The sequence below is a fragment of the Protopterus annectens genome, chromosome 1.part1 (genome assembly GCF_019279795.1).
Source record: "Protopterus annectens isolate FY-2018-M chromosome 1.part1, PAN1.0, whole genome shotgun sequence".
In the NCBI taxonomy this organism is placed as follows: domain Eukaryota; kingdom Metazoa; phylum Chordata; order Ceratodontiformes; family Protopteridae; genus Protopterus; species Protopterus annectens.
In genome coordinates this window covers 1447102774-1447130754 of record NC_056726.1, presented here as the reverse complement: position 1 = coordinate 1447130754, position 27981 = coordinate 1447102774, and positions in this window count along the sequence as shown.

The following is a 27981-nucleotide window of genomic DNA, read 5'->3' as shown; positions in this document are numbered from 1 at the left end:
AGATAGTTCAGAGAATTGAGGACCTTAATCAGGGTAAGCATCTCCTTGATATTTATGTGCTTGAGTCTGTCCTTGGTGTCCCACACCCCTCCACTTTTATCTTTCCTGAAAATGCTCCCCAAGAGAAGTCTGAAACATTTGTGGTGACTGACTGCTTTGGAGCAGGGAGGGAGAAAGGGAAACCTTGGTTTAATGATATCTGTTGTCTCCACCAAAACATTTCTCTTCTTACAAACCCCCAGTACTGGGATCTTGAAAAGATACAGTGTTTAGATACTGAGACTAAAGAGATTGCAGATACCTCTGTATCTTTCTCATGTGAAGTCTTGCCAGGAGTATCATGAGAATCATAGATGCTGTCAGACCCAAACTCTGGAGGCATTTCCTCATAGTGTCTGACGTCTGAGTGGAAAACCATAGAAACAGATCAAGATAAAGATCTATTTTTTTTTCATGTGGAAGAAAAGCTCTTTGAAGTGTCTAGTTGACATCCCAGAAACACAGTCCTGTGTGAGGGAGTCAAGAAAGTCTTTTGAATGTTTTCTTGGAATCCCAGCTTTTGCAAGAGATCTCTCACCTAGGAGAGATTCCTGACATTTTGAAAAAAAAAAAAAAAAAAAAAAAAAAACTCCTCAAAGACAAGCATTTGTCTAAATACAGAAAAAAAAATACATACCTTGTAGCCTGCAATGAGCTATAACTAGAGCTAGACACCTAGACACTCTGTGAACACTCCTGGGTGCAGTGGATAATCCAAACGGTAAGGCAGAGAACTGATAATTTGATCCAGACACAAAAACTTAAGAAATGCATGATGTTTCGGTGAATATGAATGTGATAAATTAGAAGTTACGTACTTACCATAACTTGGCATCTGTGTTGTCCACCTTCATTCTTTGTCACGAATGGGTCTAGGATCCGATGCTCGGATCTGGCACGACCACATTTATAAGACTTAGGATCTGAATTTCAAACTCCTTCCTCTACCCATAATACTTTTTCCCATCTCCAACTCCTCAGATTGAGTTTGTTGCCTTAGTTCCCACTGTGTTATAGAGACAAATAAGACACAAGAAAAGGACTGAGGTTTAGACCAGGAACATGATGGTCCCAATATAATCCAAATATCCTTCAAGGAGTGATAAGTTTGGGGAATGGTTGGGAAGAAAGATGAGGAAGAATGAAAATGGACAATACATATGCCAGGTTATGTAAGTACATAACTTCTAAATCTGATGTTGTCCTTTTCATTCTTCCTCACAGATGGGTCAGAGTCCCCAGCTACATAACTCTTGGGAGGTCCTCAAGAAAGGACATGCCAGAGCACTGTCGAACCAAAGGAAGCTCTGCTTCTGGAGATGTTGTCTAATTTGTAATGTGTAACAAAGGTATGAGTCTTTGACCAAGTGGCTGCAGCACAGATGTCATCAATGGATGTTCTGGAAGAAAACTTCCTCTAGTTCTAAAAGCATTACCTAGCTTACTTCTATTTCTCTTCCATTCTTTTATCCTATCTTTCCATGTCTGCCACTGTCACAGCTTGTTGTATTTGCTTTATTTTATCCTTATCTCCCCCAGTGGTAACAGCTGTGTCTGTATGTTTCACTACTTGTCCTTCTTGTGACTTACCTGATATATACAATTTTTGTTTTATATTCATTATATATGTTAATACAAGCTACATGGACCGATAGTTAACTATTATGTGTACCACTAATTTTCTTCAGCTTTCTGTTATACTTGCATGTTTTGTCAATTTTTCCAGTTGTATTTTAACTTCTGTTTTACTGTTATAAATTTTTGTCAGTGCCACTTCTCTTTTGTATTGTTACATTTTGCTGAGCTAAGTTTATCAAAGTCATAACTAAAATGGGTCTTTGTAGCAGCCCACTTACCCTGGTTAACAAATGTATGCATATATGTATATATATATGTATATGTGCATATATAAATATATAGTGTAATGGTTTTCATCTTTAGAATAGCAGTTGTCAGAAAATGGGAAAACAAAAACAGGTTACAGGAAAATTTATATATAGTTGTGTATAATATTTATAAAAGAGTCCATTGAAAATAGCATGATATTTCCTTAAAGGAAATAAATGTTTCTGATAATAAAGGAAATAACTCACTGACTTGTCTCAACAAAACAATGTATATAATGCAAGAATGCTATAACAAAACACCAGAATAAACATGCACTTTTACAGAAATCACAGTGTAGAAAAAAAATGCAAAGTCAAATATTGAAAGAATTAAAAAGAGTTCCATGAAAGTATTTGCTTTATATGACATTTGATGCTGGCAATCTATAACTGATAAGGCACACTTACATGTTATTGTTTAAGAGGGATTGTTTTCTTAATGGTGCTGTAGTTTGGATAAGTGACCTAACTTAACTACTCTGCCACTCTAAGTAGCCTTTGTGATGTAACAGATGAGATAAATGCAGGAAAGAAAGGCAAACATAATTATTAAATGATTTCTTTTTCTGTATGTGAAGTGTTTAGTGTTTGACTAAAGAGAAGGAAAATCACTTTTTGGAAATAAAAACGTAACTTTTGGGTAGAGTTCTCCTTTAATTTTTTTGTGTCACAAAAGCACTTTCCATGTGATTTTATTTATCTTATTTAAATCCTACCTATATTTATGTTAAATAGGTACCACAGAGGTTTTATTAAACAAAAGTAAATTCTCTGTAAACATACTGTAATGTATTTTCAATTAACAAATTGCTTCCTCTTTTTGCAAAGAGGTTGATATTGTGCAGATATTTTTTTATTATTTATGTGGTTATTTGTTTACTGAGTAAGTGAGTTCTATGCACAGGGCTACCCAGAATGGAAAACTGCACATAAGAAATACACATAATATATTTAGAAGTAAAAGAACTGCAACATTATAAATAATACCACTAGACATTAAATCAAACAAGCCAAAATTAACACACTTTCACAGAAGACAGTACTTAGTTGACTAAAGTAAAGTAATTTACAACTAAATATTTGCTAGTGCAGTAGTGTGACAGAAGGTATAACATAAAGGGATAGAAGTCATTCAAGAAACTATGAAGTAGTGAAATGCATGAAGCTTTAGTGGTTTACAGTCTCTATTTTCCTAATGAAACCAAAACTGTTACTGCCAACTACAACTGGATGTCTTTATGAGCTGTGCTTGAAAATGCAGCTAATGAAAAACCAGGCTTTGGCAAACGTACAGCATTCTTGCTTTTGAAGTTGAAAGCCCCAGTTTCTTTATCAGTCAGGGAACAAAATGGTTGACTTGGGAGAGGATTGAGAAGCTAGTTACCACCTCTTGATTGTTGGGTAAAGGACTGGGAGATTCTGCACTACTCTGCATTACTATGGAGGAAATCAGTGGGCTGTGCAGCAAGCAAGCACACAAACAAGGCAATGTTGGCAAAAGATCACAAGGGGCCAATCAGAGTGCAGCATGTGAACAGGTCAGTGAGTATATCATTGCATGTTCTGGTTTGGCAGTGTTGCTACTGGGCATTGAAGGTTGGATAATGACTAATGTAAACATGTCCTGTCCATGTGGGTATGTGCTAAGAACACATTAGGTGTACTAGGCATACAATAGAAAATGTTACATAAGGCTAATATGGAAGGGCATCCAAAACAAGAAACAAATGCAGGAATTAGCATTAGTTCTAGTTAGTACTCAGTCTTGACTGGCAATGGTTATTTATAGAATGTATACATATCTTATTTTTCTATGTTGTTTTCTAGAATGTGGAAATGGGTTCCACCTGACACTTAACAGATATTAAAATTATCTCATTGCAAATGTGCAGTTACACTTGTTTTCTTTTCCTTTTGTTGTGTGTGCAATAATACATGACTGTAAGAATTGCCCAGAAACCACTAGATGTAGAAGGTAGTTATTGCATAAGAGTGTACATGACAAATAAACTAAGAGTGGCTGCTTTACATTATTTATTTTACTTTATTATTTATTTGCAGTTTGTTTACCAGGATGGTCCACTGGGCCATGAGGAGCCCATTTTCAATGGAGTCCTGGGGAAAAAGCTCCAGTAAATACAAATACAATACAAATGTAGTAGAATTAAAGAATTACAGAACAACAAGCCTAACAAAGTTTATCAAAAAAAAACTTAATGAATAAAATTAGACAAAATATACACGGTAACAACAGTTGCAATAAACTGACATTTAAAGGGGAAGAATGTATGAAACATCCCATCGTTAGCAAATTAAGGTACTATAAAGAAAGTTTGAACCTTTCAGGAAGTTATTGGCAAAGGGGCTATAAGCAAATGTTGGTATTAAGAAAGTTATAGTTAAGGATGTTATGTAAGAGGAGAGCAAGAGCGTTCCCATTGTGAGATTAGGTGTGAATGAAGGAAAGTTTTAAAGATAGAGGGTCTTTTAGTGGTACAGATAGGTGGTGGGAGAGAATTCCAGTGACGTGCTAGGAAGAAGAATAGAAGATGTTTGCCTGGAGGGCATGCAGGTTTATGTATTTCTATCAGATTTTGGAAGTTAGATCGAAGGCGTCTGTTAGGAAGATGCATTTGGAAGGTAGAGGCAAGTGAAGGGCATAGACAGGGACAAAAAATAAGTTTGTGTGCTTGGATTAGTTGAACATAGGTAAGATAATTGGGCAGCTCCAGCCAGTTCAGTTGACATAGGGAGATGCAGTGATGGGTATTGGATCTATGGCCAGATGCAAATTTTGAGATTTTATAGTAACAGGAGGAGAGTTTTCATTTGAGGGAGGATTGTAGATTGGTATGGATAGAGGCACCACACAGGAGGGAAAGGATGAGGTATGTGTTAGCAAGAGCAAGTCTGGTGGAGAGAGAGATGAAATGGTCGTGTCGATAAAGCATGTCAAGTTTTTTTGATGTTTGTATGAAGATGGCTATCAAACCTTAGTTGGTCGTTGATGAGGATTCCTAACAGTTTAGCAGTGGAAACTATTTCAAGAGGGGTGTTATTTTGACTCATGATAGAGAAAGAGTTTTTTTTCTAAGGTGGTAGTTTTAGAGGGGGGAAATAGCATTAGCTTAGTCTTGATTGCATTTAGTGCTAGATGGTTTTGTAGCATCCATTGTACTATTGAGAATAAGGCATCATGTGTTAATTTTGTTATTAAAGAGGTGGAGGTTGCAGGACAGGTTATTGTTGAGTCATCCGCATATTGGATGGGGTTGGCATTGCGGATGGCGTGCTAGAAGTGGTTAATAAAAATATTGAATAAAAGGGAGCCTAGAATTGAACCTTTGGGCATACCTGTGGGAGTGATTAGGAATGGTGAAGTAGCTTTTTTCCACTTAACTGCTTGTTGCCTATTAGATAGGTAACTGGTGAACCAGTTAATAGAAGAGTGGGACAGATTTAGTTTAGAGAGCTTAGTAAGAAGAAGGTTATGAGAGATGGTGTCGAAGGCCTTAGAGAGATCTAGGAGGAGGGTGGATACAATATGACTAGAGTCGTGAGCTTTGTTTACAGTTTCCTGGAATGAGAGGAGCGCAGTGGTGGTGCTATGGCCAGGTCGGAATCCATGCTGGGTGGGAGTAAGAAGGTTATTATTTATAAAATAGGGTAAGAGTTGCAAGTGGATACATTTTTCAAGAAGTTTTGAGATAGGGGATAGGATAGTGATGGGATGGAAGTTAGAGATTAAATGTGACGGCTGACCATAGCTTTCAAATTCTTTGCACAAACATTCTGGATAAAGCCAAACATAATGATGGAACAAAGGCCCAAAACATGGGGCAATTTTTAAATACCGCTCCTTTAAACTTAGAAAGTTTTATTGTACAGAGTCTGCAACACAAAGTTCTGTTATTATTTAATGACTTCAATCTTCAATGATTTTCCAGAAAACCACAAATTTTATGAGAACAGATCAAAAATGTGAGGCACAAATCTGGACATTCTGAGAAAATCCCTGCAGTTAAGAGGTATGCTGCTGACTATATTGTAGGAGCTTATTGAAAGGCTCATTGCCTGCAGAGCACATATTCATTCCTATACTGCACAACTTTTATGTTGAAAACTCTGTAACATATGTTTGCAGCATCTCTTTAAATGCACATTTTACCTTTATATATGTGGAAGTGTGTGTATGTGTCTAGGACAGTATGTCGTTTGAAGTATGTATGTAACATAACCCAACACGTATTAGTCATGTCATACAGCTCCATGCATCTGAAATGTATTTACAGAACAAATATTGCCTTTTACATAGAAATGCAATGACATGAGTAATTAAAGTCATATACAAACTGGCATCTCTGAAGTATATCACCAGTCATTTCTACTTAATTCTTGTACTAAGCCTGCATTAACTTCATATAAGCTGCCCACAAGTTCTTCCATGATAGGTTTACTTACAGGCAAGCCATTTTGTTTGCATTGTGTGCACTTGCTTCCTTGCACCTTGTCATGGCTGCCAATCCTGCTGCTGGCCACAAAAAGTGCTTGTAAACATGTAAGCATGATGAACAACATGCATATTCAATGAACAAGTCTGTTCATTTGCACTAACTCGCTAAAACCATGCAGGTTTAAGCAAAGCCTCCACAATTGTTAATGAATCCCACAGCTTACTTTCTTCAAGACACAGACAAAACAAAACGAATACTGACAAGGGCAAAAAATGATCCCTTGTCTCCAGAAGCTACATAAAGTAAAATTACAGCAGATCAGCGTATACAATTTTATAGAAATGCTATATAAGAGGAATATAAACAACATAACCTGGTTAAGAAATGAGTATTAGTATTAAGAGAATACTGTCTGCAGGGATATGTGATGCATTTTATGCCTTGTTAAGCACACAGTGAATATAGCTATAGTTATTACATGCTTTTAAATGACATGATGAGAACAGAAATTAGACTTACTCATAAATGTGTATAACCTGAAACTGCTCTTACGAAGTGGTAGTTCTCATCTAAACCACCTTTAATTATACACTAATCTTCAAGATATGGAATTAAGACTACTATCCTCCCCTTTAAAGGTAAAACTCCAGTATTAGAAAACACATTTAGCCTTGAGAATCTCCAAGCATTTTTTTTTCTGGTGCAACCTCTATTATATCTACTATAGGGGGAAAATGCCTTCACTAGACTGGGATGGGCTAATATCTATAGCATTCACTGAATGTATCATTCTCAGTGTGTTTGACATTCAGACATCAATGTGTAGGGTGTCAGGACACCATATGTTTGACACAGTGTCCTACACCCACATATGTGTGTGTGTCTGTGTGTGTGTGTGTGTGTGTATGTGTGTGTGTGTGTGTGTGTGTGTGTGTGTGTGTGTGTGTGTGTGTGTGCGTGCGTGCGTGTGTGTGTGTGTGTGTGTGTGTGTGTGTGTGTGTGTGTGTGTATATATATATATATATATATATATATATATATATATATATGGGTTCACTTCTTAATCTCGAAAGCTCAAAATATCAAAATTCAAAAGACTGAGTCCAAAATCTCAAAAGTTCAAAATACTGAAAACTCAAAAGACTTAATCTCATATATCAAAAAAACACAGGACACCAACACTTACTATATTCCAGCACTACTACATACAGAAACATATTACCCTTCTCCAACTATGAGTAGGGGAGAAAGACCCCCTGCATCCCCCATGTGGGGGGCTACACCACCCATACCCCCTTCTACTTAAATATATCAACTCAGAGATCGCACTCTACAGAAGAAATTGGCAAACATACCATTACATACTTCATGACTGTCCATTGTAACCTTAGTCATGTTCCCTTTTACTTTGCTATACTACAGCATAACTCATCTTAGTGTAGTGAAGTGTGATCTCAGAGTTGATATATTTAAGTAGCAGGGGGTGTTCGGGTGCAGCCCTCCACATGGGGGGTGCAGGGGTCTTGCCTCACTGTTTATAGTTGGAGTAGACTAATATGGTTTGTCTGTTATTTGTTTCTGTATGTACTTGTGCTGGAATATAGCAAGTGTTGGTGTCCTGTGTTTTTCAATATTATGAGATTCAGTATTTTGAGTTTTCAGTATTTTGAACTGTCAAGATTTTGAGCTCAGTCTTTTGAATTTCGAGATTTTGAGCTTTTGATATTTTGAAATGGACCTATATATATATATATATATATATATATATATATATATATATATGTATGTATATATATTTATAATTGAAATCATAGTTATTCTAATACCATCTTTATCACTTCCATTATGTTTCACACTGACCTGTGCATTTGTTTTACTATTTCTGTTCATACCTTTAAATTTTGACATCATCCTCATGGACATTCACAGTTCTCATGACCTATAATATATTGGGCTTAACTACTGCTTTGAATTATAATGTATGACGCTAGCGCTGCTGTGATGGGTTTGTGGGTTTGCCATTGATATGCCTTATCTGTGCATTATCTTTTCACTACTACAGTACATAGAAATATTACAAACATACATATGCATTAATGCCCTTTTAGCTTGCCAATATACCAAAACACTTGTTCCCATAATAAGTGTCCAGGCTGCTCTTAAAAATATCTAACCAGTACTCGCTTAAATGTAATTTGGTAGTCTGTGCAATCCATCAGCTATTCTGTCAAGGAAACAATTAGTACACTTCTCTTTCCTGTAGAATCTTCTACATAGGTTGTCTGATGATTCTCTAGTACTTTTTGATATCATCAAACATTCCCAGAGGTAGCTGTCCCTAAATGCCTTATATACCTGTATAAGATCTCCTCTTAGATATCTGTAAGAGACACTGTACAAGTTTAGATATTTTGGTCTTTCATAAAAACTTAGATTTTCACATCCATGGATGCCCTTAGTATATTTCCGCTGTACTCTTTCCAGTTTATTTATGCTTATTTTCCTATAGTGTTTCCATATTGTTATTCCATACTCAAGTTTGGGTCTAATGTAACTAACAAACAATGACTTCATCATTTTTGATTTCCAAGACTGTATAAATCTTTTTATACAACCTGTAGTTCTATATTATTAGTCATTTGGTTGAAATGATTAGGAAAAGCTCATAGCTGAATCTACCCATATACCCAGGTCCTAAATAGTCTACAGTTTCAATCAATGTGTGCTGTATTAAATATTCACATTTCAGTTTATGTCTCCCAAATCTCATATGTTTAGTTTTTGATGTACTTATCACAATATTATTCTCATAGGTTTATAGGTTCATAGGTAGGTACTAGGCTATCGGCCCAAGGGCCTATGTAAGCCTAGCCAATAAGGTTCCCTGGCTTATGCCACCCAAGAAAGTTATTTTCCTGTGCCACTGTCGAGCAGAGACACAGAAGTGATCCCCAGGGTGTATTTCCTATTTCCCATCCACTCATCAAGATTTTTCTTGAAGAGTGCTAATGAAGAACTTTGCTTGACATAGATGGGTAGCTTGTTCCTTGTGGTGACAAGGTTTAGGTCCCTAGAGCATGTAGCTTGGAGGGATTGCGATTTCTTTAGGTGTAGCATGTCCAGCAGCTCTGGGTTTGACATAGCTTTATATGTTAGGCAGAGATCTTTTGAGGTGGTCAGTGTAGGGCATTTGTTTGAGGCCAGTAATCAGCTGCTGCAGATGTCTTGTACTCTATAATAGGTCTAATGAGTGTCGAGGGGAGAGAGCACCTTTTTCCTAGATGAGAACCCTTTATGATGAGAAGGACTTCCTGACTACTGTGGCAATGTGACTATCAAAGTAGAGACTACTGTTCACCTGGGTCCCAAGGTCTCTTATCACGCATTTGGTGTTAAGTAGATTGCTGCCTATGTGGTAGTTCATGGGTACAGAGTTTTACCAAAGGGAATGACATTGCACTTTTGGCATTGAGCTTGAGGCCACAGAGAAGTAGATACCAAACAGGATGATTTGGGTCTGCAACTTTTGCAGTGTTGTTTCTGTCAGTGAGCCAGTTGGCAACCCATCTTGTGACGTAGGGATTTATACCTAGTTTAGTGATGGACCATTTAGTGGGCACAAAGCCTGATAATGAGGCTATTTGAACACATGGCTTAAGTGGGAGAGCCATGGATGCTGTGTTTTTTGCTTTAGAGTGCAGCTAATTTTCATGACTTTGTACTGTGCCCAAATGGTCAATTTAGTCCATTTTAGCCCAAGAAGCCCATTTTCAATGGAGCCCTAGTGGTATATGAGGGGTAAAAGGATAGGAGGAGAGAGGGTATGGGTAGAGCTAGGTTGGTCCAAGGAAGGAGCAGTATGAGAGTGAGTCAGGGTATAATATATTGTGAGGGTGTAGGGAGGAGCAGGGGAGGAGAAAAGAGATATTCCCAGAGAGAGATGAAATGGAAAAGGTGCTTAAAGGTGGAGTGGGGAGGATGAGCAGGCTTGTGTAATTCAATCAGATTCTGGTTGTTTGATCTCAGAAGTCTACGTGGTGGTGGTGGTGCTGTGGGCGTTGTGTCACCACAGTAAGATTGTGTCCTGTTCGATCTCCAGCTAGAGCATCTTCTGTGTGGTGAATGTGTGTGTGGCGGTACTTCGTTGAAGGTTGTGCATCAGAGCTGGCAACACAACATTGCAGTGGTGGGTGGAGGATTCATAACCAGTGGCAAACTTGAATATTTTTATGTACAGGAAAGAGAGTTTTTAGCTTTTAGGGGAATTGAGGTTAGTAAAAAAAAGGCACCATCATCATCTAGGGTAGAGAGAACAAACTTAGGAGAGGGAGGAGAGCGTGGTAAGGTGGTGGTAAAGACCGAGTTTCTGGTTGAGTTTTCTTAATATTCATTTGTATCAAGATAAAGTGCTTAAAGGTAAAGACAAGATAGAGAACAGTATGGTTTGGATGTCTAGAGAGAGAGAGAGTTTTTGTTAGTAATAGTAAAAAAAGTTGTTTAGTTTTTGATGCACTGAGTGCCAAGTGATAACATCCAGCTAGACAGATGGAAGTCATTTATGAAAATGTTGAACAGTAAAGGCCTTTTCCTTTTGACAGCTTGTGTCTGTCAGGAGAGGTAACTAGTGAACCAGTTGATAGAAGAGATGATGGGATTAATTAAGATTAGAGAGGATGGATAGGAGAAGGTCAGATAGTATAGTATCAAAGGCCATGGATAAGTCCAGAGGGTGGAAGATGGGTTTGATAGTGAAGTGGGGGAGTGAGAGCTGGTTATGTAAGTGAGGAGGGCATAGAGAGGACATCTATAAAGAAGGAATTAAATTGGGTGGCTAAGGCCAAGTCAGAGGCATTTGATAGCATGGGCCTAGGACAGAGTCCTGTGGAACACCCTGACTGAAAATCAGGATTTCACTTGTCCATTACTGTATGATACTTGCTGTCCTGTGTGTAAGCCATGCAGCTATCCCATCTTACTTACCAACATCACATCACCTTGTTATAGTACAATGTCCTGTTATTATGTGTGTATATGGCATATAGCCTGTGCAGCTGTTTCAGTATTAATAAAGTTGTCAGTACTGAGTAGACTAAAGTAATTATAACTGAAATGGAGGAGAAATGCCAGAGAATTTGTAGTCTACTTCTACCTGGATTTCACAATGGCAGATTAAGCTAGATTTTTTTTTTGGGGGGGGGGGTGATGCTTCACTGTATGCTTAGGGCCATGGACTTTTGTAGGTTGACTTTTTTCTTGTTAAGAGTGTCTCAAGAGTCTGTAATGAGGTAAAACCAAACAAAAGTTTCTCTCAACTGTCACTGGTTCCACAGGATGCTCTTGATTTTCCATCTATTTTTGCCCTGTTCCTCATAAAACTTTGAATTTTCTGGTAATTCATAGAGGAGTACAGTCAGTCAATAAGGCCAGTCATTAGAGTTTCATACTTCTTATTGCTCAAAAGATAAATGTCAATGCAATTGTGCTATTAATTTTTAATTGAGTTAGAGCAATAGTTAAAAATTGTTCCCTGATTTTAGGCCTTTGTCACACCATTTATGTTTAGATTTATCCAGAAATCTTGAGAAAAGAAGTTGAAAAGTATGACAACTTTTTTACCTTAGAAACAGTGCAAAAGGAAAGTGTTAATTTTGAAATGGAGTGACTGCAATGGCAAGCAAAAACAAACTGTTCATCAAAACAGCTTCATATAAGTATAAAACATACATTCTAACAATGTTGTGAGCTTCCCTCCTGGTTGCTGTTAGTAAGTGTTTCATGTTGCCCATTTATTCCTCATTAGCGGAGGTGGTATAGTGTTCAACAGTTTGGAAATAGAAGATTGACTATGCTTCCTTCCTAGATGTTGTTCATAAATATTTTATATTTTTCCAATTCTTCCACATTAGCTGGAGAAGGTAGTGTTCCACATTCAGGCTACTCCGAATCACTCGTCAAAGAATAATTGGCACTTCCGGTATCATGTAGAAGAACAGGTATGGTGTTTTTTTTCTGCATTGCTTAAAGTAGTAATGGGAGTGGGACGTATGCAGCAGTTGGAGCTTTTTGATATGCATCGCAGTACAGTGAGGATAAGGAAATATCCCCTTTTTCCCACTGTAGTGTGATCTTGGAGTTGGTATATATAAGTTACAGGCTGTGTGGTGGGTGCTGGGGGCTTTCCCCCCTGTAAAAATGTGTTTGACATGGAAATTTTACTGATATTGAGTTTCAGAGAAGTGTAGTTCGGATTAGTGCATTTTCATTAAAATGCAGTTTTGCTCATTTGTATTCGTTTTTTTGAAGTGTAAATTTGTTGAAGAAAAGTAGACCCATATATATATATATATATATATATATATATATATATATAAATCTATATATAGATAGATATTTCTATACAGATATATCATTTAATATCACCCCCAACATTGATTACTGTGGTCACACATTCCCTTTTGTGTGTTACCCCCAAATTTTTATGTCTAAGTTATTTCTGGTGATATTTTTATTTCAGACCAGGAGTAGTAGTTAGTTTATATTACTGCATTTGCTTGGCACAGTATTGTCTTTGTCAATCCTGGGTTTTCCCTTGTGGACTAGAAAACTGTAACATCACGTGGGTGTTTTTGACAGCCAGTCTATTTCAGTTAATTCATTGTGTATTTGAATATTGAGATATTTTAAGGCATTAAAATCACAGTGTGGTTAACTTTCACTTACACGTACACCTACCTTTTGTACATTAATAAGAATACAGAAGGTGTGCTTACAATGTGCAGGTAGTCATGCAAGAAGAGAAACATAGGTGTCTACATATAAGAAAGGGAGATGGAGCACAGATGATAAGCACCACAAAGCAAATGACACAAGGAAAGACAACAATTCTCTTTGCAACTGCAGAATAAGCCATCTCATACAAAGCACTGTCCAGTTGATTCCCCTCTCCACCCTCCTACTCCCTCTCCCTCAGTGTCTCTTGTATCCCATCTTTCTGTCTGTCACTGTCTATATATATATATATATATATATATATATATATATATATATATATATATATATATATATATATATATATATATATATAAATATATATCTGCATACAGTGTCAAATATTTAATTATCCTGCATACCGGGATACCGGGAAGTACTGCACTAGACACATTGGGTTGTGTTCCACATCAACTCTAATGTCAACAGTTCTGTGTGAACCCTGTACTGAGCTGTCTGGATCTCTGATAGCGAACAGGAACTCTTCTGTTTCAGTCATTGGTGGCTTGCTAGAAGGACCACCACCTTAGCCATATGTTTATAGGCAAATGCAATTGCCCAGCCTCTGGCTGCTGTGATCATATTACTAGCACTATGTCTTATTTTGGAATATGTATATCCATATCCTCCAGCACATTAACATCATTGACCACCTGCTCCCAGATGTGGTCATGGAAAGACTTGCTATCTCTGCCTTTCTCTAAAAGGAATGACTCATATTGATGCAGTGCCTGAATGATCACATCATTCTCAGGTCACTGTATAGTGGTTTACAGGGTGAGGATGTCTTGAGCAACATAGCTAAAATATGAATGGAAACATAAATGGAAAAAAATACATATGTAACCCAAACGAGATTGCTAACAGAACTAAAATATCTATGAATGCATCTATCAATCATACACAGAACACATGAAAAAAATAAGTTGCTGTATGAGTACACACAACTAAATGCAGATCCCCTCTAACTGTCAAAGAAAGGAGTTTATAAAAATTACTAAGTGGACAAACATCACTGTAACTCAGTAGAAGTCTGCAACATTAACAAAAATAATGTACACCTTTCAAGGAAAAATGAATAATAACAATTCTGCATGACATCCACGTCTGTGGAGGACAGTCAGGTGTATATCACAGGCTTAACACAATTTTTCTGTGCTAATAATGCAAAAACACATGACCTTGCTAGTAAGTAATTTAACAGTCTTCTGCACTAAGTGGTCAGCTTCCCAAAGTAAACTTCCATTAAATGTCAGGTAACATTATTTAAAAACATTTTAATGGTCAGGAAATAACTGATAAATACATGGCTATGCCAACATCTAGTGAGAATAATGCAGGCACTTAATCAAACACTGTCAAATGCAATCCATCAGTAAGATTCAAATACATCAGGCTATAAAAAAGCAGCAACATACCTTTGCAGCAAGTCAGTTTTTAAAGTAGAAACATGTTTTAAAGCAAATAGCAATGTCAAGCTCTCTGGATCCAAACAGTTTTAACCTCTTGTGAAACAAGTTCCTGATCTACACAATGACCTTTATATAGTGCACATTCAGCCTCTCAGCACTGTAAGCATGCAAATAACATGTGAACTGATTAGCATTCATGAATTCCATATATGCACTAAGTGCAAGGTATGTAAACATTGTGTAAGGACCTACACAATTCTGTGTACTTGCCCTAACAGTGCAAGGATGAACATTGAGAAGTGTCACTTGCTTATGGATTGCAAGTGTGTCTTACTAATCTGACTGCAGGAACAATGAGGGTTTCACAGTCAGTCCACTTTGACACACACTGACCAAGGATTTGTCAAGGGAGAAGAAACATACAAGAAAGTCTATGATACATATTGACTGATTAGGTGAGAAACATTCCTAACTTTTCCATATATGGATTATGACCACACTTTGTGCCTCTGAGTAAATGTTGTCAGCAATTATAAAGAAGTACATTACACATGGAAACATATATCAACAGCAAATCAGATCACACAGTAGTCTTGTTTCAGAAGCATTGATAAGGGAATGATGCACACAAAATTAAGGATAAGAAAAGAGCTTCAGTGGTGCATTATTTATATTTAAGAGAAAAGATTACCTTAACTGCTGCTAATATCACAGCCGTACACACATGTAACTATTAATTACAGAGTACAATTTACAGAGCTTGGTTCTGTTGCACATGTAATGCCAACTGATTCTATATGTCTCATTTGAGTACATGTAATCTACTTGCTTTCTTCACAGTATATGTATGTGCCTTTACTGATAATAATATTAAGTATGTTGTAAATGCCTTGTTGTCCCTGGGTTCAAATCCAGAAAAGGTGTTGTCTGTGTGAAAATACTGATTTTTAAGGAGCACATATTCATGTTGCAAGACAACAAAGTTGATAAAGCATCAGAACTGTACACTTTAACCAGGTTTCAAAATGTCTTCTCTATTTAAGTATTTTTTTCTCTTCATTATTTCAGTGCTGTTTGGCATTGTGCATTGTTGACTGTCAGAAGTCCTGAACAGTGAACAGTAGTTCACTTCCTACAAAAAAAGTGAACAATTTAATTTCAGACGCCTTCTGTACTGCAAAAAAACTGGTACTGTTGCACAGCCGTCAGCAATCTGGATGGTAGTCCGTGAATAAATTTCACTTCTGAGTTCGTTATCTTTGTGGCACAAAATGTAGGAGAAGTTAGCCTACAGAAAGAGGGCAAGTAATGTAGGGCTGAAATCCTGATTAGAGATATTTTTAATGACTGGATTCAGAATAAATAATGACACTCAATACTGTGCGTGAAAGGGAAAGGCTGAAGTCTGTGATACACAAACAAATCTTACGTGTAGTCCATGGGACTTGAAGTTATAAAGGTGTTATTGTTGTAAACTCATATCTTCTCATTAGTAATAACAAGATATACTATGGATGTTGTGACATATGACATGTTGTAGAGTGGACTAACAGAAAAGCAGTAACATGAGTAGTGTGGACATATGTTTCATGAATGTTGGAGAACTTACCCATATCTCACAATTATTCATCATGACAGTTACACAATATAGAGTAAAGATTGATGTCATTGGTACTTGTATGTACTGTAGCAAGAACAACTTCCTGTCTTTCTCTGTGTGCCCCCTTTCAGAGCAATTCCTGTTACATGAAATCCTGATGATGTGTGGGACAAATGCTACTTGTGATGTTGCAAGCAGATATGCAAATGATGACTGTGTCATGCTAATGCTGTAACAGGTTTGTTCCTTGTTACATATATCCAGTAAATGCATTACTTTGCAATACAAGGAAATGTTTTTTATATTTTTGATGTGCTTTTTGTATTTATATTCTGCTCGGTAGCATGCACGTAGGGTTCTGTGCCAGAAATTCAATTTCTAATGTGGCCATGAGATATGAGAAGGAGGAATGTGTCACTGAAATGCATTTCTTGCTCCACTTATTGCTACTTATATCCTATTATTGAATTACATTTTCCTTTCAGCTTTTCTTTCTGTTAATTTTTAATAATGCCTTTTGCATTTGCACTCAGGTCAGCAGTGCACAAATATGGTGTACTTCCTAAGGAAAAAAGTAAAACATTAGATTTGGGTTGCCTTCTGTAGGACAAATGAGCTTGGTACTAGTGCACAGCCATCAGTACTTGGAATAATACTCAGTGATAAAAATGTACCTGTCAGGTAACTTTCACTGTGGCAGAGTGAGTTTAATGAAATAAGAGAGCTGAGTTAGGGTTCAAATCTAATTTAAAGATACTTTTATAGAGGGGTCAGAATGCCATTTGTCACAGTATTTTGATTAGGAATGTAACATAAAATACAAATGGATATTATAACTATGTTTATTGCAACAAATGCATCAGTATTGCTTGCTAAAGATGCCCAATAAAATGTTTGTGAATTATGTTAAACATGATAATAATGCTATTTAACTTTGATATAGATTTGCATAGGCATGATTTGCACAAGCTCTTTGTTATAATTATTATGAGTTATCACATATCATAAGTATCTGTTTAGGACAGTAAATCTTATGAATTATTTATGTAACAACCCAACCCAACATGTACTACTCAGGTCATACAACTCCATGCATCTGAAATGTATTTAGAAACACAAATATTGCCTTTTACATACAAATGCGGCACCATAACTAATTTAAGTCACATACCTACAGACATGTCTAAAGTATATCACCAGTCATTGTTACTTAATTCTTGTACTCAGCTTGCCATTAACGTCATATAAGCTGTCCACGCATTCTCACACAATAGGTTTGCTTGCAGGGAAGCCATTTTGTTTGCATTGTATGAACGTGTTTCCCTGCACCTTTTCATGGCCACCAACCCAGCTGCTGGCCATGAAAAGTGCTTGTAAACATGTAAGCATGACGAAGTACATACATATTCAGTGAGTGCTGCTGTTCATTGCACTAACTCGATAAAGTCAAATATATTCGTGCAAAGTCGACACGATTGTTAATGAATCCCAGGGCTTATTTTCCTCAAGACACAGTCAAAGCAAAAGCAGTATTGAGAAAGACAACAAAATGGTTCCTTATCTCCAGATGTTACATCAAGTAAAATTACTGCAGATCAGTGTGTACAGTTTTATTAAAATGGCATATAAGAGGAATATAATCAACATTACCTGGTTAACAAATTAAGAACATACTATATGCATCTATATGCAATGCATTATATACATTGTGAAGTGTGCATTGAATATGGGTATAGTTATTATGTGCTTTTAAATGACTCAGTGATAACAGATATTAGACTTACTCATGAAGGTGACCCTGAAACCTTTCCTCATGAAGTAGTAGTTCTCACCTGAACCCCTTTAAATTACACACTAATATTTAGGATATAAAAATGAATGCTACTGTGCCTCCTTTAAAAGTAAAGCTCCCCATATTAGAAAACTCATATACCCTTGACACTCTTAAAACATTTTTTGTCTTATGCAACCTCCATTTATATCCATCACTGGACTGGAATGGGCAAATCTGCAGAGCATGCACAGACTGTACACACACACACACACACACACACACACACACACACACACACACATATATATATTTATTTATATATATATATATATATATATATATATATATATATATATATATATATATATATATATATATATATATGTATATATATATATATATATATATATATATATATATATATATATATATATATATATATATATATATATATATATATATATATATATATATATATATATATATATATATATATATATATATATATATATAAAAAATATATATATATATATATATATATATATATATATATATATATATATATATACATATATATATGGGATCAGTACAGATGCTCGACTGCAATCCCAATTTGGTGAGCATACTTGTGCAAAAGTGCTGTTCACCGAAACAGCACTTTCGTTTAAATATGCTTGTTGTTCCGGTCATACTACGGTGCGGTAAGGGAAAATTCCCTTTTCCCCACTGTAGTGTGACCTCTGAGTGAGAATATTAAAGTAGGGGGTGCAGCTCCCTACATTGGGGGTGCAGGGAGGCACATCCCCCCCTGCATTCAAGTAGGTTTTGTGTTTTCTTTTTTTTTTTAACATGCTTTAATAAAAGCACTTTTTCAATGAAAACGCTTTCGTTAAAGTGTGTTCGGTGGTAATGGATTCGGGCTTTTGATCTTTCGATCAAAAGTCCTAGATCCATATATATATATATATATATATATATATATATATATATATATATATATATATATATATATGTATATTCACAGCTGGCATCATAGCTATTCAAATGACAGCTTTATCCATTATTTCTCACACTGACCTGTGCACTTGTTTTAGTATTTCTGTGCACACCTTTAAATATTGTCCTCATCCTCATGAACATTCACAGTTTTCATGACCTATGATGTATCGTGTTTAACTACTTCTTTGAATTACAGTGTACAATGCTGGCACTGCTGTGTAGGGTTTGCGGATTTGTCTGTGATATGCTTTATCTGTGTATTATCATTTCACTACTTCAGAATATAAGTTAATGCCATGTGTAATTGCCATATAGCCTGTGCAGTGAGTGAAAAGGGTATTGTAGTAGTCCACTTAGCCAATCCACACTCAACCACCAAATAAATAAAAAAAAAATGCTCTGGTTTTTGGGTCTTTGTCCCTCATTATTTTTCCCTTACCCTCGATTCTCAAGCAAAGAAGTCAAGGGTTGCATTTGTGTGTGTGTGCTCGTGTGTATGTGTGCGCACATGTGTATGTGCACGCAAGTGTGTGTGTATTTGTTTATGTATGATAGCTCTCCACTGTTCCTTATTTTGCAAGGTTCCCCGATTTTGTCATTTCCTTCATAAAATATTTGATAGTCTGGTAAATCTTTCAGGATTACAGTCAGTCAGTAATTTGAAACACCAGAGTTTACTACTTTGTTCAGAAAGTCCATGCTTATGCAAAATCTGTTGTTTTTTTAACTTTTTAAGTGAATTAAAGATGTTAGGTCTTTGTCCTCATTATTTCTTTTGACTTTATCAGCAATTCTTGACCAAAGAATTAGGGATCTATGTGTGTGTGTGTGTGTGTGTGTGTGTGTGTGTGTGTGTGTGTGTGTGTGTGTGTGTGTGTGTGTGTGTGTGTGTGTGCAGGAGTGGCCTTAGGTCAACTGGTGACCTAGGCAAAAGGGGTAGGCATTGATGGTTCACTTCTCTGTTCATGGCTCTGGACTTTTGTAGATTGAGTTTTTTCTTGTTAGAGTATATCAAGAGTCTGTAATGAGGTAAAACATGCCACACATTTCTCTCAGGTGTCTCTGGCTCCCAGGATGCCCTTGATTTTGCCTTATATTTTTGCTCTGTTTTGATTTTGTGGTAATTCACATAGGAGTACAATTGGTCAATAAGGCCAGTCTTTAGAGTTTCATACTTCTTCTTGTTCAAAAAACTTGCTGCAATTGTTCTATTAACTTATTGCAATAGTTAAAAATTGTATCCTGATTTTTGGCCTTTGTCACTTCATTATTGTTTAGATTTGTCCATAATTCTTGATCAAAGAAGTTAAGAAGTATAACAACTTTTTTATCTTAGAAATAATGCAAAAGGAAAGCATTGTGTTGCAACGGAGTGACTGCAATTGCAAGCAAAGAGAGATTGTTCATCAAAAGAGCTTCTTATAAATATAAAACACACATTCTAACAATGTTGTGAGCTTCCTTCCTAGTTGTTGGTAGTCAGTATTTCATGTTGCCCATTTATTCCTCATTATATGAGGTGGTGTAATGTTGCATTATGAGGGAGAATGTTATAAACAAGAAAATGGTGTTGCTATGGGGTCCTTATGTACCCCCGTGTATGCAAGTTTGGTTCTCAGTACTTGGGAACAAAAATATATTTTTAACTCCCCATATGTAAAATACTGGAATATGTATAAGGGGTACCTGGATGATATTTGTATTTTTGGGCTGGTAATGAGGACATGTTAAAGGAATTCATCCATTATATAGAGGTGACTACAGTTTCTCAAGTTTACTTACAGTATTTCTTACGAGTTTGTTAATTATTTTAAAGCACAATACATAAAGTAAAGGATAATAGAGCATTTAAATCTTCCCTTTACTGAAAGGAAACTTTCTCAAATTCTTATTTATATTACACTAATGCACACCCCAACAAACAGAAAAGGAGTATAGTTAAGGGGCAGTTAATTAGATTTTCCAGAACATTTTCTGAAGAGACTGATTTTTTTAAGAGAATGTGATAAGCTGAAACAAATGTTCCTAGAAAGGAAATGCCCTGAGAAATTAATTAATGATATTATTTTACAAGTTAAGGAAAGTAAACACAATAAATATTTACCTATTATTGGACAGGGGATATTAATATTAGATATAATCATATTTCAAAAGAAACCAACTGTGACAAATTTGATGAAGTAAGAGGACTACCATACAATGAAACATTTGTTATCAATTACAATTCAGAAGCAAACTTGATTAAAAATATTATTGATAAGAATTATAGCATGTTTTCTAGGTTTTCAGATTTAAAAGGGTTATCCCCAGGTTATAATATCATCAGAAAAGACCGTACTACCAAAAAGGGAGGAGGGGGTCGCAATCCTCTAGAAAACCAAACTACAAATCAGCACCATTGACCTTAACCCACCTTTAGACAGTAAAGCCGAAATACTCATCACTAAACTTCAGGTCAACCCTAGTAAAGCTATTAATGTCATCTGTTTATACCTTCCACCAGGAAACAATATTAATACCCTTGAAAATATCCTGAATTTTCTTACTATCAACCTCCTACAAGAAACTATAATTTTAGGAGACGTCAATATTGATTGGCAGTCCTGTAATAGTATACACCCTTCCACCCATATTTGCTTATATGGCTTTACACAAACTATTAACTCCTCTACCAGAACTCACAAACCCAACAACAAAGAAACTACCTTGACTGGATACTTACTAATAATCCTCTACAAACCTACAAAGTAGGGACCCTCCCAGATGATCTAAGTGACCACTCCCTAACCTGCTTTATTAGATCTAAAACCAACCTCACTCATCCCAACACTGCCAGAACTGTTCACTGCAAAAAACAATTTAACCATGATCTATTCCTGACAGAACTTAAACAATGTTATTGGTCACCACTAAAATATCTTCCACTTGATAAAGCCTATTTTAATACCACATTCTTAACCATCCTGAACCACCATGCACCATTACGCTCTATTAGATGCAAAGCTAAACCAGCACCCTGGCTCTCAAACACTACAAGGCATAAAATCCATCTGAAAAACAAAGCCTGGGTTAAATGACGTACTACTAAAAATCCATTAGATCACTTAATTTTCAGACAACTAAGAAATAATACTAAGAAAGCCATAGTGCTAGATAAAAAGAACTTTTACCTCCAAATACAGCAAACCCATCAAAATAAACCTCAAATGTTTTGGAACAGTATTAACAAACTTCTTCACCCAGGACAATCAACCACCCCTAACCCTCTAGGCTCCAACCCAGATAATCCCATTCATACTGCCAACTCCTTTAATTCCTTCTTTACCAATGCCATCCAATCTCTTGCTAGCCATCTTTCACCAGACACCACAAATCTGCCTAATTCATCTTTAAATCCTCCTCCATCCTTTCAAATGCAACCAGTGTCTACTTCTAGTATATGCTCTCTTCTACTAAAACTTAAAACTTCTACCCCTTCTGCTGACCAACTCCCAGGAGAATACCTCCAAATTGGAGCCAAATCCATTGCCTACCCTATATCTATCCTTATCAATAGAACCATTAGTGAAGGAAATATCCCGTCCATCTGGAAAATTTCTTACATTATTCCTCTACACAAAGGTGGGAACTCTAATGAATTCTCTAACTTTCGTCCTATAGCCTTGCTATCTCCTCTGGCAAAAATTATGGAAAAATGTATCCAGATGCAACTTCTAAACCACCTTCTCCAAAATAAGCTACTGGCAAACTGTCAACATGGTTTCAGACCTCACCACAGTACCACCACTGCCCTGCTATCATTTACAGATTGTATTAACAATAATCGTAACAACGGCTTTCTTTCCTTTGCAGTATTCATTGATTTATCCAAAGCTTTCGACATGGTTCATCACCAGCTGCTTTTGCATATTATGAAATCTCTATCACTAGATCCATTAGCCATCAACTGGTTCAAATCTTACCTTGATAACAGAAAACAAGCGGTTCTCTGGCACAATAATCTTTCTAATCTCCTTCCCATCTCCCTTGGTGTCCCTCAGGGCTCCATATTAGGGCCGCTCCTATTTTCCATCTATATTAATGATCTTCAGTCAGCAATTCCACATTCTACCTGCATTCAGTATGCAGATGACTCCACTATTATCTGCTCAGCTACTTCTCAAATTGAACTGCAGACCATCACCCAGAATGCATTTAATACTGTTGAACAATGGTTTACAAACCGCTGCCTCCTACTAAATCCAAAGAAAACTAAACTGCTACTCTTCTCCCCAACCCATAAGTCCACCCCTACACATTTTACACTTACATCTAACAATGGTACTATTATCTCTCCAGACCTAACTACCAAACTCCTAGGAATATTTATAGACAACAACCTCAACTTTGACACACATATTAACAGTACAATAAAAACAGTCAACAAGAAACTTGGATCCCTCTATAGAATCAAACCCTTTCTTACTCCAGCAGCCAGGACTGCTATAGCCAGAACTCATCTCATCTCTACTCTACTCTATGCCTCACCCATTTATACAAACCTTTCTAAAGTCAACATTAACAAGTTGACTGTATCCTATAATAATATTGCCAGATTTGCTGCTGCCACTCCTTTCCGTACCCATCACTGTCTAAATCTTAAACAACTTGATTGGTTAGAGTTTCCACACCATCTGCACTTTTCACAGCTTACTATTGCCCACAAAACCCTGTATCAACCCTCCAATACTCCTATTCTTTCAAGCCTACTTACCCTCTACCACAATCCTAAAAACTTACGCTCTTCTAATAAACTTCTGTTTAACACTTGCAGATCCAACAATTTAGCAGGTGACTCCCTCTTCTGTAATACCATTGGTAAGCTATGGAATTTACTACCCACTGAACTCACAACTCTCTCCTCTCATACACGTTTCAAAAAGAAGCTCAAGCTTCATCTCATGACACACTGGCTATGTTCCTGTACTATCCCTGACTAATTGCTGTTTCTTCTCACTAATAACCACCTGCCTCAACTAGCCTTCCCTACGGGATCTGCTTATTATGTATGTTTGACTGAATTCTTCATATATACACCTATATCTCATCATTGATTACTGCTCTGGCCATGCTTAATGGTAGTATAGCAGTTAACATTGCAAAAAAAGAAAAAACAAAAACTGTTTTCCCCTATTCTATACAAATCAGCTCTAATCAATACTATTTTCTATATTGTTTTTAGTGTACAACTTATTGGTACTTATTTCTTGACTATATTTTGCATATGTTCTTCTGTATACTTTTTCAAGTTTGTACTTAATATGGGTTTTTATTGTATATTGCTTGTTGTGTTGCACATGGAGCTTTTCTCCCCAGGCCTCTACTAAAAATGGACATGTATCCAGCTAGACTAGCCCGGTCAACAAATGTAAAATAAAATAAAAATAAAATAAAATAAATAAATTCTCAAACCCTATTAGATTTACATATAGAAATGGTTTTAAAATAAAAGACATTTTAGAAAGTAGAAAAGATATTACCAGTTATTTTAACAAAAGAAAATGGGAACCTTTAAATGTGGGATGTGTGCTCAGTGTTTGTTTATATTTAATAGTTACCACCTATATTTGTTTATTTTATTTATTTATTTATTTATTGACATTTGTTAACCAGGTTAGTCCAACTTAGCCAGGGTCCCATTTTTATTGGAGACCAGAGGAGGAAAACTTCAGAAGTATTATATATTTTTACAGTAAAAATCAAATCAAAAATAAAAATAGTAACAAAATTAAAACCATGAAACATAATAAGAAAATCAACAGAGAATATCTGTACATTGAGTAGGTTAAATAACAATTGACAGGTCTAGAGAATATCACACATGAAGTACATACAAATAGATAATCCATTCAATCCATTTTTAAATAAAGATATATGAATATATGTACTATGGAAGTGAGGGGAGAGGGAGGTATAAAGGTATTTGAGGCAAGTACAAGGAAGTAAAGAGTAGAATAGGGAAAATGAGTTAAAGTTGAGAAGAGAAGAGCCTAGATCAAGTGGGGGTTAGACAAGGGCAGGCCATGTACTTTGAAGAAAAATTTTAAGTTTCGTTTTGAGCAGCTGTTTTTGATGAATGCTTCTTATGTTTTGAGGGAGGGAGTTCCAAGCATGTGCAACAGAGTATTTGTAGAGGGACGTTCCTACATTTTTATTGGGTTTATATATATCAAGGAGGTGTTTGCTGGAAGTACGAAGATGACGATGGGGGTTGTAGTAGGAAACTAGGTTAGAGATGGAATGGCAGGAAGGGGGATCATTCAGGATAGAGTGTGTAATGTGAAGTTGGGGTAGAAGTAACTATTTAGAGAATTCTGGTTATTGGAGTGATTTAAGGGTGAGACAGTGTTGGAATAGCAGATAGATTGCTGCCCGCCGGGGAGGTACAGTAGGTAGAAAACCAGTTGATGGAGGAGGAAGAGAGATGTAGATCAGAAAGTTTAGTAAGGAGTTTAGAGTGAGAGACAGTATCAAAGGCCTTTGAAGGATCAAGGAATAGACAGGAAACAAGCAAGTTATTGTCACGGGCATATGTCATGGGCATATATATTCCCAGTAGAAATAGATATATTTATAGTAATAAATATTCTAACTGTAATTGTAAAGGATTTATATATTTGGATTTGTCTGGCTTTATAGCGCAGGGGTTAGAGCACTGGTCTTGTAAAAAGCTGATTTAAGTATACTTTTCTCTGCACTTATTTAAGATTAGAAATGTGTAGACAATTGTTATATACAATATAAACCAGGGAGATAATACTCCTGTCTCTAGCTGCAGTTAGTTGCCTGAAGAGTGAAAAAGTGTAGCCATTTGGATGCATTGAAAGTTATTAGACTGCTTTTGAAATTCTGTGTTAACTTAGCCTGGGGGGTTCTGCTTGCATTATCATCTGTGCTGGTCACATTTTTTAATCATTCTGCTCATCATCCAAGTAGTTGGCTGCTGAGATTCAACTGCATAACTCAACTGACAAAAGCTGATTTAAGTGTACTTTTCTCTGCATTTATTTAAGATTAGAAATTTGTAGATAATTGTTATATATAGTATAATACAGGGAGATAATAATCCCTGTCTCTAGCTGCAGTTAGTTGTCTGAAGTGTGAAAAAGTGTAGCCATCTGGATACATTGAAAATTGTTAAGACTGCTTTTGAAATTCTGTGTTAACTTAGCCTGGGGGGTTCTGATTGCATTATAATCTATGCAGGTCACATTTTTTTAATAATTCTGCTCATATTCTGAGTGGTTGGCTGCTGAGACTCACCTGCATAAATCAACTGACAAAAGCTGATTTAAGTATACTTTTCTCTGCACTTATTTAAGATTTAAGAAATTTGTAGATAATTGTTATATATAATATAATAGAGGGAGATAATTCTCCCTGCCTCTAGCTGCAGTTAGTCGACCACTCCCCCTCCCTGTTCTTGTTGTGGTATTAATCTTGGTGGCTTTGGAATTACCCTCTCCTGCTGTAAATCTGTTTTTGGACACTCCTGCTGGGCTCATCTTATTTGCTCACTCAACTGAGTACAGTGAGATCATATTTTGATTTCAGACACTCCCACCACTCCCATCTCCTCTGCTGTGTACACAGAGAGCACTTGGGAAAGGACATCCCCTATAGCATTTGAATTTGCTCTGTTCCTTCCCTCTCCACAAGAAAAAAAAAATACTTATAGTTTCCTGAGCTGCTCTTACATAACTTTCTTCTACTTTAATACCTTAATTTGCTGTTCTTTGTGCTTTTAAGTGTTCAAGTGCTCTTATTTGATTTCTTGTAAACTTATTTGTGCCATTGTTAACTTATCTGCATTTATTTAAACTGTATTTGCCTTAATATTGCTACACCCTCATGTGTGCTAGCTTGTACTGCATTTAAAGTGTTTTGCTACTGTCATTAGCTCATTCTTTCTAATACAGAGAGAACTTTTTAAGAAAGCCAACTAACTTAACTAAAAAAAAAATATATATATATATATATATATATATATATATACACACACACACACATTCCAAGCTTGTTTTCTGCCTTTCCTGTAAGTAGTCTAATCCAGATACAGATTTGCTGTATCCAGGACTGTTTATAAGCTTCTGTGCCCCAAGCCTTTCTGTGTTGGAGGGAAACCTTCTAGCTTATCAGTGGGAGTGGTAAGCACTAGGTAGCCTATCTACCACAAGAGTGGTTTCTGGCCCAGAAATTGTAGTTTATTGGCCATTTGGGCAGTTTTTCCATCTCTTTCAACTTTCTGGTTTAAAGGTCTGCATTTGCGCTTGCTTCCCACTTTCCCTGTAACTAGTTTAGTCAAGATACAGATTTGTTGTATCCAGGACTGTTTGTAAACTTCTGTGCCCCCAAGCCTTTCTGTGTTGGAGGGAAGCCTTCTAGCTTATCAGTGGGAGTGGTAAGCACTAGGTAGCCTATCTACAACAAGATCCAGATCCAGATTCTTAGTTTTTGCACTTGTATTTGCTTATCTGTGCTCAGCACTTGTTCAGAACTTGTTGTAAGCACTAAATAAACTGCAAACTACTACAGCACTCAACCTTCTTCATTACCTAGAGGAAAACTGTTTTGGTACTTACTTTCCTCACTTGCTTAGAAAAAAACAGCTGTTGTACTCACTTTCCTCACTTGTCTAGGGGAAAATATTTTTTATTCAGACATGTCCAAGGGTCAGCTCCCAGTGTTCTCGCCTGTCTATCTGATGAATCAGGGAATTTTGGGACAATGTAGCAATTGCCTCATGTACACAGGCAGCCCTCTCCTCCTACCACCCAATACTACAACCTGTGAGAGATGCACTTATCTAGCCAAACTGGAGGTAAAGCTCTCTCCAACCAAGACTGAACTTGATAGTCAAAAGGAGAAGGCAAACACTTGCACCACACCACACTCATCACATAGTCCCACTAAACCTACACCACCAAAATCCACACATAGAAACACAAAAACATTTGTGGAGGCTCTCAATAATAATCTGCTCAAGCAACAGAGACCTCCAAAGCAGAAA